Raw genomic sequence first — 16,178 nt, 5'->3', positions numbered from 1 at the left:
CGAAGGTTGCTGCAACTATTCAAAAAGATTTGGTGTCAGACTCAGGAGATGAAACAACCATTGCAACCACTGGTATAAAAGGTAAAAATTCTGAAGCATCTACTAGTAATTCTGCACAATCTACTGATAATGAAGAAAATGAGAGGAAAAGACATGAGCTTTGTCATATTCGAGTTATTTCCAAGCATCAAAATATTGATACTTTGTTTGATAGTGGCTCACAAGTAAATTTAATTTCTGAAGCAATTGTAAGAAGTTGGGATTACTAACTACACCTCACAAGAAGCCCTATCCATTAGGTTGGTTATGTGATAAAGCACAACTACAAGTGACTAGACAATATAAACTTAGGTTTTCTTTTGGATTAGCATTTGTAGATGAAGTTGAGTTAGATATAGTTCCTTTGGATATATGTGGAATTGTTTTAGGAAGTCCTTACTTGTATGATAGAAAACAAGTATCAACTCATTAAAGATGGAATCGAATATATTGTAAGAGCTCACAAACTCAAAAAAAAAATATACTCTCATAAACTCAGGGCAGATGAAAAGAATTGTAAATTCATGCAAGCAATTTTTACTGATGGTTGTAAAGGAAAAGAAACTTGATAAAACCAAAATATTTGAGGGCTGTAATGCTAAACAACAGGCTGATTTAGAAAAAGTTGTTTCAGAATATGATTACTATTCCAAGAACCTAAAAGTCTGCCACCCCAAAAGGAAATAGTACAGCAACAAGATGCTCCATTGCCTAACATCGGAATGTACAGGTTGTCTGCTTTAGAGAATGCAGAAATCAAGAAGTAGGTACATGAGCTGCTCGAGAAAGGGTTTATAAGACCTAGCACATCACCATGTGGGTCTCCAATTTTCTTGGTGAGAAAGAAAGATGGCTCCTGGAGAATGTGCATTGATTACCGAGCACTGAATAAGATAACGATAAAAAATCGTTATCCCCTTCCTTGCATAGATGATCTACTGGATCAGTTGAAAGAAGCTGTTTATTTTTCCAAGTTGGACTTGCATAGTGGCTATCATCAGGTCAGAGTTGTAGAGAAAGATGCATGGAAGACTGCTTTCAAAACAAAGCAGGGATTGTATGAGTGGTTGGTTATGCCTTTTGTCTTAACTAATGCTCCTGCTACTTTCATGAGAGTAATGAATGATGTACTCAGACTGTTTATTGATGATTTTGTAATTGTATATTTGGATGACATTCTTGTATTTAGTAAAACATGGGAGGATCATTTAAATCATGTCAAGTAGACTCTAGATGTCTTAAAAAGAGAAAAACTTTATGTTAAACTCTCAAAATGTGAATTTGGTAAAACATCTTTGAATTATTTGGGTCACATAGTAGGGGGTGGTGAATTGAAGATAGATCCCTCTAAGGTTGCAGTGATTGTAAACTGGCCTAAACCCAAATTTTGCTACTGAAGTTAGAAGCTTCCTAGGGGTAGCACAATATTGGAGAAAGTTTATTGCTAACTTTTCCTTAATTGCAGCACCCTTACATGCTTTGACAGGATTGAACAAGGTGTTTCAGTGGGAAGGCAAACAACATAAAACCTTCGACACCTTGAAAGAAAAGATTAGTACAACACCAGTACTAGCACTGCCTAATCTTCAAAGACCATTTGAGATTGAAACAGATGCCAGTGACTATGCCATGGGAGCAGTGTTGATGCATCACGGTAAACCCATATGTTATCATTCTGAGACATTTAATTCGACAATAGTTAATTATCCCACATATGATAAAGAATTGTATGCATCAGTACAGAGTGTGAAAGAGTGGAAACATTATTTAATGGGAAAAGAGATAGTTATACATACTGATCATCAACCACTTCAATATTTACACTCCCAAACTAGGTTGCAACAATCAAGACACTATAGGTGGATGGGTTTCCTACAGTAGTTTCATCTAGTCATCAGATATGAAAAGGGAATACGCAATAAAGTTGTAGATATGTTGTCAAGACCAATCATCAATGCATCTACTATACTTAAGCATAATTCAGTATTGCATGAAAGCTACATTGAACAGTATGCTCAAGATATAGATTTTAAAGATGTATATGCAACTTTAAGTCGTGGCAAACAAGTAGAAGAATTGGATTATCATGTTAAGGACTGACTCTTGTATCATTTGGGAAAGTTATGCATTCCGCAAACTAAAAGAGTAAAGATAATTCGAGAAGCACACACTTCTCTAATATCAGGTCATTTTGGTGTAAGTAAAATAGTGGCACAGCTGCAAAGATTTTGTTATTGGACTAAAATGAATGAGACAGTTTCTAGATATGTAAGAGGGTGTACTATGTGTGCTAAAAGCAAGCCCAACAATAGAAAACTAGGCTTGTACACTCCACTACCAGTACCTTCTCATCCTTGGGAATGCATGTGCTCTCCAACCTTTGTAAGAAACAAAAACAAGTTAGCAACAAAATAAAGAGTTGATCAAAAACCTAGTTAAAGAAAGTCAAACTTGGGCTTTCTCCTCCTTTTCCTAGATGCTCCAACAAGACCAAGGCCATTTCAATCCATAACCCTCATCCATTTCCAACATCCATCCACAATTCACAAACTTTTCCCTTTCATTTTCCTCGCTTTCCTAAAATGATACAAGAAGGTTTTGTTTTGCTACAAGACTGACAAAATTCACAGGGAAAAAATTGTTTTGACCATATCTCAAAAACCATGCATCATTTTGCTGAGTTGTTTCATGGGGATATGTATAAGGATGATGGTAAAATTCTCAAGGAATTTTATCAAATTCTAGTGCACACTTTTCGAGAAATTCACCTCCATCACCTCCAACCATTTTTATTTTTTCTCGAGATTAATGAATCCATTGGACAATATTTTTTAAGGGGAGGTGCATAAGGATGATGATAACATGCTCAAAAAATTCAGGTAAATCTAGTATACCATTTGAGAGATATGGATAAAACATGTTTGCTACAGGATTGTCCTATAGTGTTACATGACTATCCATAATTGCTACATGACTGTGATCAACATAGAAAAATGGTTCAGATCTTATGTTTTTCATCTAGGAATAAGAGGAGGGGTCCACCATAACATCATCATTAATTTTCCACACCACTTGACCTCTTCTCCACTCTCATTTCCACCTGTGTTCATAAAAAACACCACATTTCACCCCTTCTTCCATCTCTTCTACCACAAAAAGGGCTCTGATCCTTGTCAACAGATTACTCCCGAATTATTAGTATTTTTAAAGTTAGAACCTAAAGTAAATTGTGATCTTAGAAGGGTCTATGTGACTACTACAGGAAGACACACAGTCTTGTAGCAGTATGCACATCACTGCTAGACCATAGTTAGAGTACCATATCCAGAAGTAAACCACCATAGAGAATTTCAAGATGATAAATATGATCCTAAAGTAGGTACAAGACCTTTTGTTAGCTGCTACAATATTCTTGTTCACTTAACAAATAACAACATCTGATCCACAGAGCATCTACATAATCAAGCATCAATCAACAAGATAACATAAAAATATATATTTTTCTCAAGAAATTGCAGAAGGCATGCAAAACAACATTACTTCTGTTTAGAAATGACATATGATCAGTGACAACACTCACATCAAGAGCATCTCAGAAGAAAAGCAACAACAACAACAAGAAAAACTTGAGGACCTCCAACAGATTATCACATGCAGCTTTAGGATCCTCAAAGGAAACCTCCACAACTACAACAAAATCTTGCACAAGAAAACACTCATGGTAAGGCACAAATATGCAACTCTCTAATCTCACCCTTCGAACCTATTCTAGCTTGAGAAAACATTAAAAGTGTGAGAAGGAAAGGTATTTTATAGCCAAACTTAATAACAGAAAGCCTTGGTCTTATCTAGCAAGTCACTTAACTTTTCTCAAAAAGACAACCACACATCTGGGATATAGAAGAGACAAAAGTGAAAAAAGACTTAAGAATGTGGGATGTTATCATGGAGTTCAAAAAGTAGTTGGGGACCAACCAAGTTAACTCAAAGCACTCTGAGCTTCTTTTGCATACAATTAAAAGAGAGAAAAAATGAAAAAATAAATAAAAATAAACAACAATAAAAATAAAAGGTGGACCCACCACCTCTTGGCATGCAAAGATTAGTTGCTACAGGATTCGGGTTGTGTGCTACAGGATCAAAACAAGATGCTACAGGACCAAAATAGAATTGCTACATGACCAGAACATAACTGCTACAGGAAGAACATAGTTGCTACAGGAAGGAACAATTTGCTACAGGAAGCTATCAGAGTGCTACAGGAAGACAAATTTTGTGTAGAACAACCACTAGAGCCTTGGGGAGCAAGGAAATATTCAAAGGAAATGACAAGGGTGCAAATAGAGATGCTACAGGTGAAAAAAAGAATTGCTACATCATGAAAAAAAAGTGTTATAAGAAGGGACAACGACAACTCAATAGGAGGGATAAGGTCCACAAGGACTCCAAGAGCCCACTACACAACCTGGTATTGGATCCTATTACAAATTTATTACAAAAATAGGCAGAACTCACTAGTGGATGCAAATTAAAAGTCTAAGAAATTATGCGATGTGGGTCTCATGGAGGAAAAAGTGCAAGAAATGAGCAAGGAATTGAATGATTTAAGGCTAAGGGGGTATGTCATGAAAGAGAAACTATAGTTATAAAACAATAGGCTAAGGGAGAAGATACAAGAAAAGGAGGTACAATTTTCCACCAGGGAAATTTTTTCCATGGAAGCCATCCAATGCAAGCAGCCATCCAAATCATATTCCATTGAGCTCAGGAAGGGAATTGCATGAAAAGACATCTGAGGCATAAAAGAAGAACATCATGGAAAGACATTGGATAGGTTTCTCATAGGATGATCAATAACTTCAGTAGGGGGGTATGACGGGCCTCCAAATTAGACACAAATTAAGGCCCATATAACTTTTCCTAGGCACATAAAGGCTATATTAAATCTCTCTTTCTACACTTAATAATGTTTTTCTAGCTTTAATATGTTCTTAGGAAGGTTTAGAGATAATTGCATATTATGTGCCTAATATTTTTTATTTTTATAGAATATTGTGAGAATATTGAGCAAATTATGAAGACTTGGAGGATGAGATAATCTAGAGACCTTTTTCCTGCTAAAAGAGGATCAAGATTGGATAATAAATGAATAAAATATCATGAAATTATTGACAAATTCTAGAGCTCCAATGATTGAGAAAATCTAGGAATGTGTTCCTTGTCATTTAATGCAAATTCCTAGTGTTGGGAACTAGATCCACTTTTTGAGGGATTTTGGAGGGGAAATATGTCTCCTTTCAAGGAGAATGTTTCCTCATCACTTTGCATAAGTACCATTTCGAATTTTCCTCTAGAGGCATGTGTTTCTTAGTCTTCTTGTGGAGAAAACTTATTATTTAGTAACTCCACTTTCATTTCTATCAGGGATGTACTTGGATTGATTGAAATAATGAACTTTGGTGCAATTTTTAGCTTCTAAATCTTGGTTTCATTCATAGGACTTTGATTATCCTTGGGCTTGACCATCCTAGGAGCCTGAGATCCCTCTTGTACAGTTTCTTTATTTTCTTTGAATGCCTTTTTCACTCGTATCTCTTATTTATGCATTTAGTGTTCACGCCTCTTTGGTTGTAGGTTATATTGGTTAAATGATTGAAGTGATTTTTTTAGCAGGTTATTTATAGATTCACAAGCATGATTCATCCTTATAAAAACTTTGAAAAGTGATATTTTTCATTGAGCTACTTGGATTGGTTTACTAGTTCACAAATCTAGAATTTCTGGAAGTCTATTGTAGCAAAATAGTAGTAATTTTCTGCTATTTTTTTAGAACATGTTAATGAGCTTCATTTGAGCTGATTAGAATTTTGTTGAGTCATAAAAACATCCAAGTTAATAACATAATCTACCCCATATAATTTTCATTTGATTAGGTTAGGCATTTGGTAGGTTAACTAGCTCACTAGTTCTAGAATTTCCGGTTTTTAGAGTAGCATTTTTCTGCTATTTTTTAGCACATGTTAACAGGGGTATTTTTGAGTATTTCCACTTGGAATAGAGTCCTAGGATATCCTAATTAATAATAAAAATTTTCCCATCTCTTTTTCATTTTTTTTCTTGGACATTTGACAAGTTATCTTGAGGAGTAGTAGTTTTGCAGTAGTCCTTTAGCAGTCCTGTAGAAATTTGTTCCGAGATCTTCCTTACCCAATTTCACTCCAAATTCATGGTAGAAGTATATTTATAGCCTATGAATGCTATGAGGTCACTTTGGTTGAGTTGAGGCTTGGTTAGGTTTCCATTTAGCTCTTACATTGCTCGCACCTTGAATGTTAATTTCTATAATTAGTCTAGATTTCCTTCTTGCAATTTACTTCATGAAAAGTGTGATTTCCTTCTTGCAAGAATAATCTAGGCCTTTCCTACAAAATATAATAGTTTTCCGTTTCAGCAAGATACATTAAATTTTCTGAAGTTGTCATTATGCTTTACATTTTCGCAAAAAGAATCAATGTCCTTTCTGCTATTTACTTTATAGAAAAAGTATAATAGGTTTGCTTATTGTTATTTAGCTTAGGATTGGCGACTTACCTAGGTATTTGCGCAATTGAAGTTGCTTCATTGCCTTCTTTCATTTGCATCAAAGGGAGTCAAATTAGGAAGAGGAAGGTGCCTGATGGACATACAATGCCCACCCTTCTAAAGTTTGTATGAACCCTGGGTTGATAATTTAAGTTGGTAGCCTTGGGAGTTGCAACATTATTTTTTCAATACCAAGGGTCATCATACATTTGGATGATGGCTATAATGTGAGTTCTGAAATGGTTAATCCAACAATATACCTTGCTGATGATAGTGAAGCTTCCAATAAAGCAGTGAATAACGTGTGTGATCCAATTGCTAAGATTGCAGCTGATGATGACCTCTTTGCATCAAAGGTTGAGACATTTAAGTTTGATAATGATAAAGAGAGTTTGTCATATGAATTAATGGTTATCAGAGCTAGAGAGTCTACAACCATAGATTTCAGAGCCCCTTTGTGTGAGTGATATGTCACGGTGGAGAGGAAAATGCCTAGAGTCAAAAGTTTTTCTGCCGCTGCATTTGCTAAGAGCCATTGCCACCAAGTTCAAGAATCAATAAGGGTCATAAGTAGCCTAGAGAGATTTTGTTATAATTGGAAACCCATACATTCGGGTTTGTAAACCCATCCATATTTAAATAAGTTCCTACTAGCGTGTTTCCCAAGTTTTGAGCAGAGCAATAGATCTCTCTCAAAGCATAGTTGTCCGTTGTTGTTGTGAAGGTTGAAGCCCTAAGTGCACAAACAACAACCGTCGCCGCATATGTAGAGAGCATGCTAGAGGAGAGAGCCACTAGAGACCTCCACCATAAGTTGCATCTAATTACTATTGTGAGCAGCCCATAAGCCATCATTTGTAGTTCAGTTTATTCGTCGGTATTTGCTAGCTGTAATTGTGATCAAAGTAACCATATAAAAATATTCATTACAATTACGTGTTGAGTAAAATTTCAATCCACATTTTTTAATCCTTGACCAACAAGGGGAAGGAATGAGGGTCCTGACTAGATAAATGGAAGGTATCCCTGTCCTGTCAATTTGGCCGCAAAGGAGATATTCAATGCTTCTCCTCTCCAAATCATGAAATGTATTTATGATAATCTCGTATGCATTTAAAAATTAGTGGGAAAGTGAGGGAGGAAGAGATGATAAAATGGAACTGACTTGTCCTGCATCGGATTCGGTAAATCCCGGGCAGGTATGGATGGATGTCCTAGCACCTTCAACACATCGTCCAAATCCTTCAAAGATTATGGCATCTTGTCATCCATGTTGGGATGGTAGAGAATGAGGAAAATATTGAAGGTAGATCTACTGTACAAAACATAAATGGGTATCTACATATTCTTTCCCAACTCGAGTGTGCCAATGCATAATATATCAATGATGAAAGAACTTATGGAATTAGAAGAATCAGTAAGCATAATCCTAAGAACATTTTTTACTAATCTTGTGGACTTCCCCATTACTTTGAATATCATTACTAAGAGATCCACCTTATTTTCTTTAGAGTCCATTTCCACTTATAGGAGCTCAATAATACGATTGCTCAGTCTGTTGGGTCCCTATAATACTAGTGATTACCCCATTACTATTGCAGTTATACCCCTTATTTATATTGTTGTGCCCCTATTACCCCCATGTTGTCATTTCTGTGCCCCATAGAATCCCTCTATTGTTATTTTTATGGCTTTATATTATTATTGTTAGGTCGGCTGGATTATATTGTGACTCCTTAGACTCCTATATATAGAAAGGAGGTTTTGTCATTTGTATCATCCAAGAATTGTTCATTTATGTAATGTAAAGGAGGTTTCCCCCTCGAAGAGGCTGAATTCTAAGGCGTTGATCTATCTTTTCTATCTTTTCTTGAGTTGGTTTCATAACATTTGGTATCAGAGCTTTGGATTCTAGGGTTTCGCTGCTCCAAACAGGTCATCGTAGCATTTTCGCTATAACTTTTTTTTCTGTGACGTTTCAGAAGTAGCAAAAAAAACCCATTTGAGAAGAAATCACGCTAAACCTTGGGTCCAAATTTCAGAGCTTTTCGCACGATATTTGCGGAGATATGATCTGAGGAAGTTGGTCTTTTTGCAGACTCCTGAATTACATTCAAAACAGGTGACCTGGGGAAAATCGTCATAACTTTCTCTCTGGGGATCGGATTGAAATTTCGTAAGAAGGTATAGAAAGAGGATGGACTGTAGTTTCTTTTATTCATTTTTCAGATCCATAGGTTGAAATAGTGACTCGTGGCACGTTGTACAAGTTCGCTCTACTGAACTAGTCTATAATCAAGTCACTGTGGGAGATTTTGCATAACTCTTCCTTGGAGAATCCAAATTGGGTCAGACTTGTGGCATTGGAAAGAGGACACAGAAGGCTACTACAAGTCGCAATTTCAGAATTGGAGGATCTGGAATTACAGAGATACATCAGATTCAATATCAGGCTTATACAAAGTGAAAAAAGGTGTGTAGTTTTTTTTTTTAATTTTTGTGTAAGCTGGGTTTGAAGGAATTCAAAGGGCATAGTAAAGAATTATTATCGGTAACTGATGCCCCGAGGAAAGAAAATGCAAACACCTAGTAAGAAACCTGAAAGCTCTAGCATGACTCATGAAGAAGAGGAAGAAATGCTACATGATATATCAAAATTACAAGAACAAGTGCAATAAATGTCACGCTCACAAAAGCTAACAGAAGCTAAGATAAATGGCGTGGAATCTAAGATAAAGGGCATGGAAGCTAAGATGGATGATTCGAAGACAGATTTGAAGAGAGACATGGCAGATTTGAAGACAGATTTGAAGACAGACATGGCAGCTTTGAAGACAGATTTGACAAATTTTCTACAAGAAATACTTACTAATGGTGAAAAGGTTGTAAAGGAAACTCATGATGTGAACAAAAGTAATGTTAATCATGATTCCATAGACTCTAATGTTGGATCAAAGACCCACCATATTCCAAAAATCGATATGAGGAAGTTTGATGGCAAGGATCCCACCACATGGATATTACAGATGGAGCAGTTCTTCGATCTCAATAATGTGCAAAACACACAAAAGGTACGTATGGAAACTGTATATTTGGAACCAAATCAGTTTGTATGGTATCAATGGCTTTGCTCTCATAAAAAATTTATCACTTGGGCAATTTTTACGGAAGAATTGATAGCACATTATGAAGATACAAAAAGCAACACTTTTTTTAGCCAATTGACAAGTCTCAAACAAAAGGGTTCAGTAATGGAGCACATTGAGGAGTTCCAAAAATTGAACATAAGGGTAAAAGATATTCCAGAGGAGCATAGGATTGATGTGTTCATAGGGTCTTTAAAGGATAATATCCAATATGATGTTCGCCTTTGGGAACCTGATTCATTAGAGAAAGCATTCAGGTTAGCAAGAAAAATGGAAAGCAAAATTATGGCAACCAGGAAGCATACCACTCACAGCTATAAAGACAGAAGTGTTGTTGCCCCTAGTCTTCCACAACATATAAGGTTGACACCACAAAAATTGGAAGAAAAAAGAGCAAAAGAGATTTGTTATAGTTGTGATAGCAAATACACTAAAGGTCATAAGTGTGCTGAGAAGAAATTATTCTACATAGATTGTGAAGAGGAAGAAGAAAAGGAGCAAGAAAGGTCAAAAGAAGAAGATATACTCCAGGAACAAAGCCTAGATGAAGAACAAATAAATCCGACCATATCTTGTAATGCATTAGCGGGAATTACCACTCCTCAAACCATCAAGATAGAAGGACAAATCAAGAAGAAAAAGGTAATAGTGTTGATTGATTCAGGAAGCACCCACAATTTTATTCATTGTAGGGTAGCAAAAGAATTGAATTGCTTCCTATACCCAGCACCAGAGTGTCAAGTGATGATTGCAAATGGAGGAACAATAAATTGCTCTGGAAGGTGCCATAATATCAAGCTATCCATGGGAGAATATGTATTGACTAACCCAATGCTTTCCATTCCAATGGGAGGTGCTGATGTTGTACTAGGAGTCCAATGGCTACAATCCTTGGGTACAATAGCTTTTAATTTTCAAGAACTTTTCATCAAATTTTCTACGGAAGGAAAGGAAATTGAATTAAGGGGTATTGCAGGGAAACCAGGAAAGATAATCAGCTCTCATGGTATGACAAAGCTTCTAAAAAAGGAGCAAAGAGGTGTAATTGCACAATTATGCTCGCTAGATGTTTCCACATTGGAATCATCTATTTCTCCAGATCTCCAAAAAGTCCTAGACAATCATTCCAAGGTATTTGAGACTCCCAAGGGTCTCCCACCTATGCGTGATCATGATCATGCTATTCATATGATTCCAGGAAGTGTTCCTCCAAACATCAGGCCGTACAGATATCCCTATGTCCAAAAAAGTGAAATTGAACGTATGGTTGCAGAAATGTTAGAGGCTGGTATAATTCAACCAAGTCAAAGTTCTTTCTCTGCTCCAGTAGTATTGGTGCACAAGAAGGATGGATCATGGCGCATGTGTCCGGATTATAGGGAGCTCAACAAGCTCACTATTAAAGATAAGTTCCCCATTCCTGTCATTGATGAATTACTGGATGAATTGCATGGATCAATTTACTTCACCAAGTTGGATCTTCGTTCAGGATATCATCAAATCAGAATGAAGATTGAAGACATTCCAAAAACGGCATTTAGAACTCATGAGGGTCATTATGAATTTTTGGTCATGCCTTTTGGCCTTACCAATGCACCTTCAACATTTCAAGGTTTGATGAATTCAATTTTCAAACCATTCCTTAGAAAATTTGTGTTAGTATTTTTTGATGATATACTAATCTACAACAAGTCTTGGAAGGATCATGTTGAACATGTTGACAAGGTGCTACAACTATTGGAGGAGAAACAATATATGCAAAAAGATCCAAATGTTTCTTTGGAGTCCAGGAGGTGGAATATTTGGGTCATATTGTATCTCATGAAGGAGTTAAGGTAGACCCTAGAAAAATTAAAGCCATTAAGGAATGGAAAATCCCCACATCCATAAAGCATCTGCGAGGATTTCTTGGGTTGACAGGGTATTATCGCAAGTTTGTTAAGAATTATGGGAGAATAGCAGCACCTCTAACAACATTATTGAAGAAAGATGCATTTTCATGGACTCCGGAAGCAACAAAGGCCTTTGAACATCTTAAAGAGGCAATGTGCCAAGCACCGGTCTTAGCTACACCGGACTTCACAAAAACCTTTATTGTGGAATGTGATGCTTCAGGAAATGGAATTGGTGCTGTTCTAATGCAAGATGAAAGACCCATTGCTTTTGAAAGTCGTCCAATCAAGGGAAAGTTTTTAAGCAAAGCTATTTATGAGAAGGAAATGTTGGCAATACTCCATGCACTTAAGAAATGGCGACCCTACCTAATGGGAAGACACTTCAAGGTAAAAACGGATCATGATAGCCTTAAATACTTTTTAGAACAAATATTATCCTCTGAAGAGCAACAAAAGTGGGTCACAAAGATGTTGGGTTATGACTTTGAAATCATCTACAAAAAAGGGAAGCAAAATGTGGTGGCAGATGCACTCTCAAGAAAGGATGAGGATGTGGAAGCATTGTTGTGCGCCATTTCTATTATCCAACTAGATTGGATAAACGAAGCAAGGGAGGAATGGAAAAATGATGAAGAAGTGTGGGCACTTATTCGAAAGCTACAACAAGATTCCAGTACGTCTGATACATTTAGCTGGCAAAATGATTCGTTATGGTACAAAGATCGCTTATACCTCTGTAAGAATTCCCAGCTAAAACAAAAGATTCTTATGGAATTGCACACTTCTCCCTTAGGAGGGCACTCAAGATTTTTAAAAACTTACCATAGGGTTAAGAAGGAATTTTTTTGGGATGGCCTTAAATCAGATATTCAAAAGTTTGTGGCGGAATGTTTGGTTTGCCAACAAAATAAAGTTGAAACAATTAAGACACCAGGTCTATTACAACCTTTATCCTTTCCAAGCCAACGACGGGAGGAGGTTTCAATGGATTTTATCACAGGTTTACCCAAGTCTGAGGGAAAGAGTGTAATCATGGTGGTAGTTGACAGACTTACCAAGTATGCACACTTTTGTGCATTATCACATCCATTTAAAGCCAGTACAGTTTCTACTGCATTTATGGAAACAATTCAAAAGCTACATGGAAACCCAAAGATTATTGTAAGTGACAGAGATCCCATTTTCACTGGAAATTTTTGGACATAATTATTTTCTTGTCTTGGTACTCAGTTAGCTCATAGCTCATCTTATCATCCTCAATCTGATGGGCAAACTGAGATAGTAAACAAATGTTTGGAAGGATATCTTCGTTTCTTTGTTTATGATAAACAGACACAATGGGTCAAATGGTTGCCTCTAGCTGAATGGTGGTATAACACTTCCTTCCATACAACAACAAAAATGACCCCATTTATGGCACTTTATGGGTATCAACCACCATCCATCACATCATATTTAAGAGAAAATTCTAAGGTTCAGGCAGTGGAACATCACATCGAACATCAACAACAAGTCCTCCAACTCTTAAAGGATAACCTTGTGTTGGCACAAAATAGAATGAAACAACAGGCAGATCAACATCGCAGTGAAAGAAGTTTTGATGTAGGTGATTGGGTATTCCTACGGCTACAACCATATAAGAAAATGTCCCTAAAGCAAGCTAAGAAGGATAATAAATTATCACCAAAGTATTATGGTCCATACAAGGTGTTGCAAAAGATTGGTACTATGGCATACAAATTGGAGCTTCCTGCAGCTTCTCGATTACACCCAGTTTTCCATGTTTCATGTTTAAAGAAGGTTATAGGCGACAAGCTCCCATTTCAAACAATATTTCCAGAACTTGACGAGGAAGGAAAAATTATATTGGAACCGGAAGTAGTCACAAAAACAAGAACTCGACAACTACAAAATCGATCAATTTCAGAGTATCTTATCAAGTGGAAGAACTTATCCGCTGAAGATTCCACATGGGAGGATGAGAATTTTATGCAGAAGTATCCAGAACTACTCAAGCATTGAGGATAACACTTTTTTGAAGGAGAGGGGCATGTTGGGTCCCTATAATACTAGTGATTGCCCCATTACTATTGTAGTTATACCCCTTATTTATATTGTTGTGCCCCTATTACCCCCATGTTGTCATTTTTGTGCCCCATAGAATCCCTCTATTGTTATTTTTGTGGCTTTATATTATTATTGTTAGGTCGGCTGGATTATATTGTGACTCCTTAGACTCCTATATATAGAAAGGAGGTTTTTTCATTTGTATCATCCAAGAATTGTTCATTTATGTAATGTAAAGGAGGTTGCCCCCTCGAAGAGGCTGAATTCTAAGGCGTTGATCTATCTTTTCTATCTTTTCTTGAGCTGGTTTCATAACGCAGTCCTGAAGACGCCAAATACTTTGTGTAAGTGGTTTGAGAAGGAGACACCATGAATTTGGAGGTGATGAATATTATGGATAAACCATGGTTAGATGCCAAAAACTTGGTGAACTCAAAGAAATGGATGAGGTGACCCATCCATTCTTCATAACTCAACTACTTCGCCCAATTCACATATCAGAGTGCATAGAGCATAGTTATTTATATAGATCATGGTCATGCATATGCTTTGCACTTATTGCTGTAGAAATTGCAATGAATTTTCTACTACTAATGAAATCAAACTGAATTTAAGAGATAGAAATTTCTTCTAATATTCCGTGGAAAAGAAAACACACAATAGAAACACGTGCAATGACATGCAAACATCAAAACAAAGGAACACAATGATTTACAGGGGAACCCAACGGGGAAAAACCCCTCCGTTGCTTTGCATTAATTCAAATGAGAAAGAGAAATAATTACAATGTCTTAATTCAACTCTGAAGCACACTCTACACTGTAAAATTGTTCTCCTAATTCCTAACCTGCTATGGCCAACACTTAGCCAATTCAAGCCTCAACCAACCTCCTATTTCCTTGCACAATCTGGAGGAATTAAGCTCCTAAATAATAGGGGAATTCCCTATTTCCTTGCACAAATCCAAGGGGAATCGATCACTTGCTCAATGCAAAATCACTGTACACTCAACAATATACAATTATAAATATAAATGTGCCTTTTCCATCCACTCAACTAGACAATTCAAATTCCATGCATGAATGGGTCTATTTTTCACTGATTAACTAATTAACTGAGAGATCAAAGAATTAACAACAATCATAACTACTCAACTGACTCAAATAATGACTAGAGAATAGTTAACTGAGTTCAACTAATAATAAGTCAACTATATTGATTGATCTTAGAAATAAACTCATGCACAACTCTACTTCTAGCCTACAAACTCAAACTTACTGATTTAACTAGTAGATAAGGCTATGTCACTCTAGCTAACTACAATCCAAGTCATCTTGTTGATGTGGGAAATTTAATTTTCTCCATTTGACTAAGGAACTAGTCAAATAAGCCTTTTCTTGCTACAATTTCAACACTCCCTCTTAGCAAGAAAATGGTTTTTCACAACCCAATCTTGCTTCTGTAGGAATGCATTGTAACAAGACTCCCTCTCACTTTTGTTGTTGCTATTGCAACAACTGCAACTAAGAACCATCCATAATATTGAATCAACTGTGTCTATGAGCTACAACTGTCTCCTGAGAATATGATTTCTACTAGTGATCTCTACATTGTCTATTGGAAAAGCTACATTGTTGTTGATTCTACACTGTGCCTTCTGCGCTTCTATCAATATTGTTTTGTGCTCCTCAACATTTGATTGCAACTTGTTTGCAATTATTGCTCAATATATGACTGCATCAAATGACATTGGCCCTTCTGCTATTGAATACTATGGGCCCCTTAAGCAAGGGTGATGATCCTTGAGAAGAGTATACTGCAACTGCTACTCCTCTCCTATGGACCCTGCACAAATCTTTGCAACTCTAGGACTAAGGCTTTACTTTTCCCAACCTCACTCCTGGAGGTATGAATGCATGCAAGGAGAAATATACCTCTATCTTATAGATGTTTTTCATCTAACTCCAATATGTTTCACTTGTACAATAACAACATGATTTAGAAAATCTTTTCCCTTATTGAATACCACATCATAACCTCTGTCCTCCAATACAGCTACATAAATCAATATTTTCTTCAGCCCAAGAACGTACATTAGATTTTTCAAGTGAAGGTGGGACCTTGAATCCCTCTTAAAGGTGAAAATGCCAATTACTTTGGTATTATACCTCCCGTCATCTCCAAATTCTATGTGCAATTTGAGATCCTTCTCCTCTAGGATATTGAAGAATTCCTTATTTCTTGTCATATGATATGGGGCACCAGAATATAGGTACCACACAATCCCTCTTACTATGATTTCCATGCAAGTAAAGAGGGTGAAATCTAACTCGAATTGAGATGCTAGAACATATCCTCTTGCTCCTGCCGCAGGCTCCTTATTATACTTCTTGCATGGACACTTTGTTGCATAGTGCCCATATTCGTGGTAATGAAAACATTTTATCTT

This window comes from Pinus tabuliformis, chromosome 5_1 (assembly GCF_031772625.1).
Source record: "Pinus tabuliformis cultivar Carrire ecotype Pingquan chromosome 5_1, CPIR1, whole genome shotgun sequence".
NCBI lineage: Eukaryota > Viridiplantae > Streptophyta > Pinopsida > Pinales > Pinaceae > Pinus > Pinus tabuliformis.
This window is presented reverse-complemented; position numbering follows the sequence as displayed.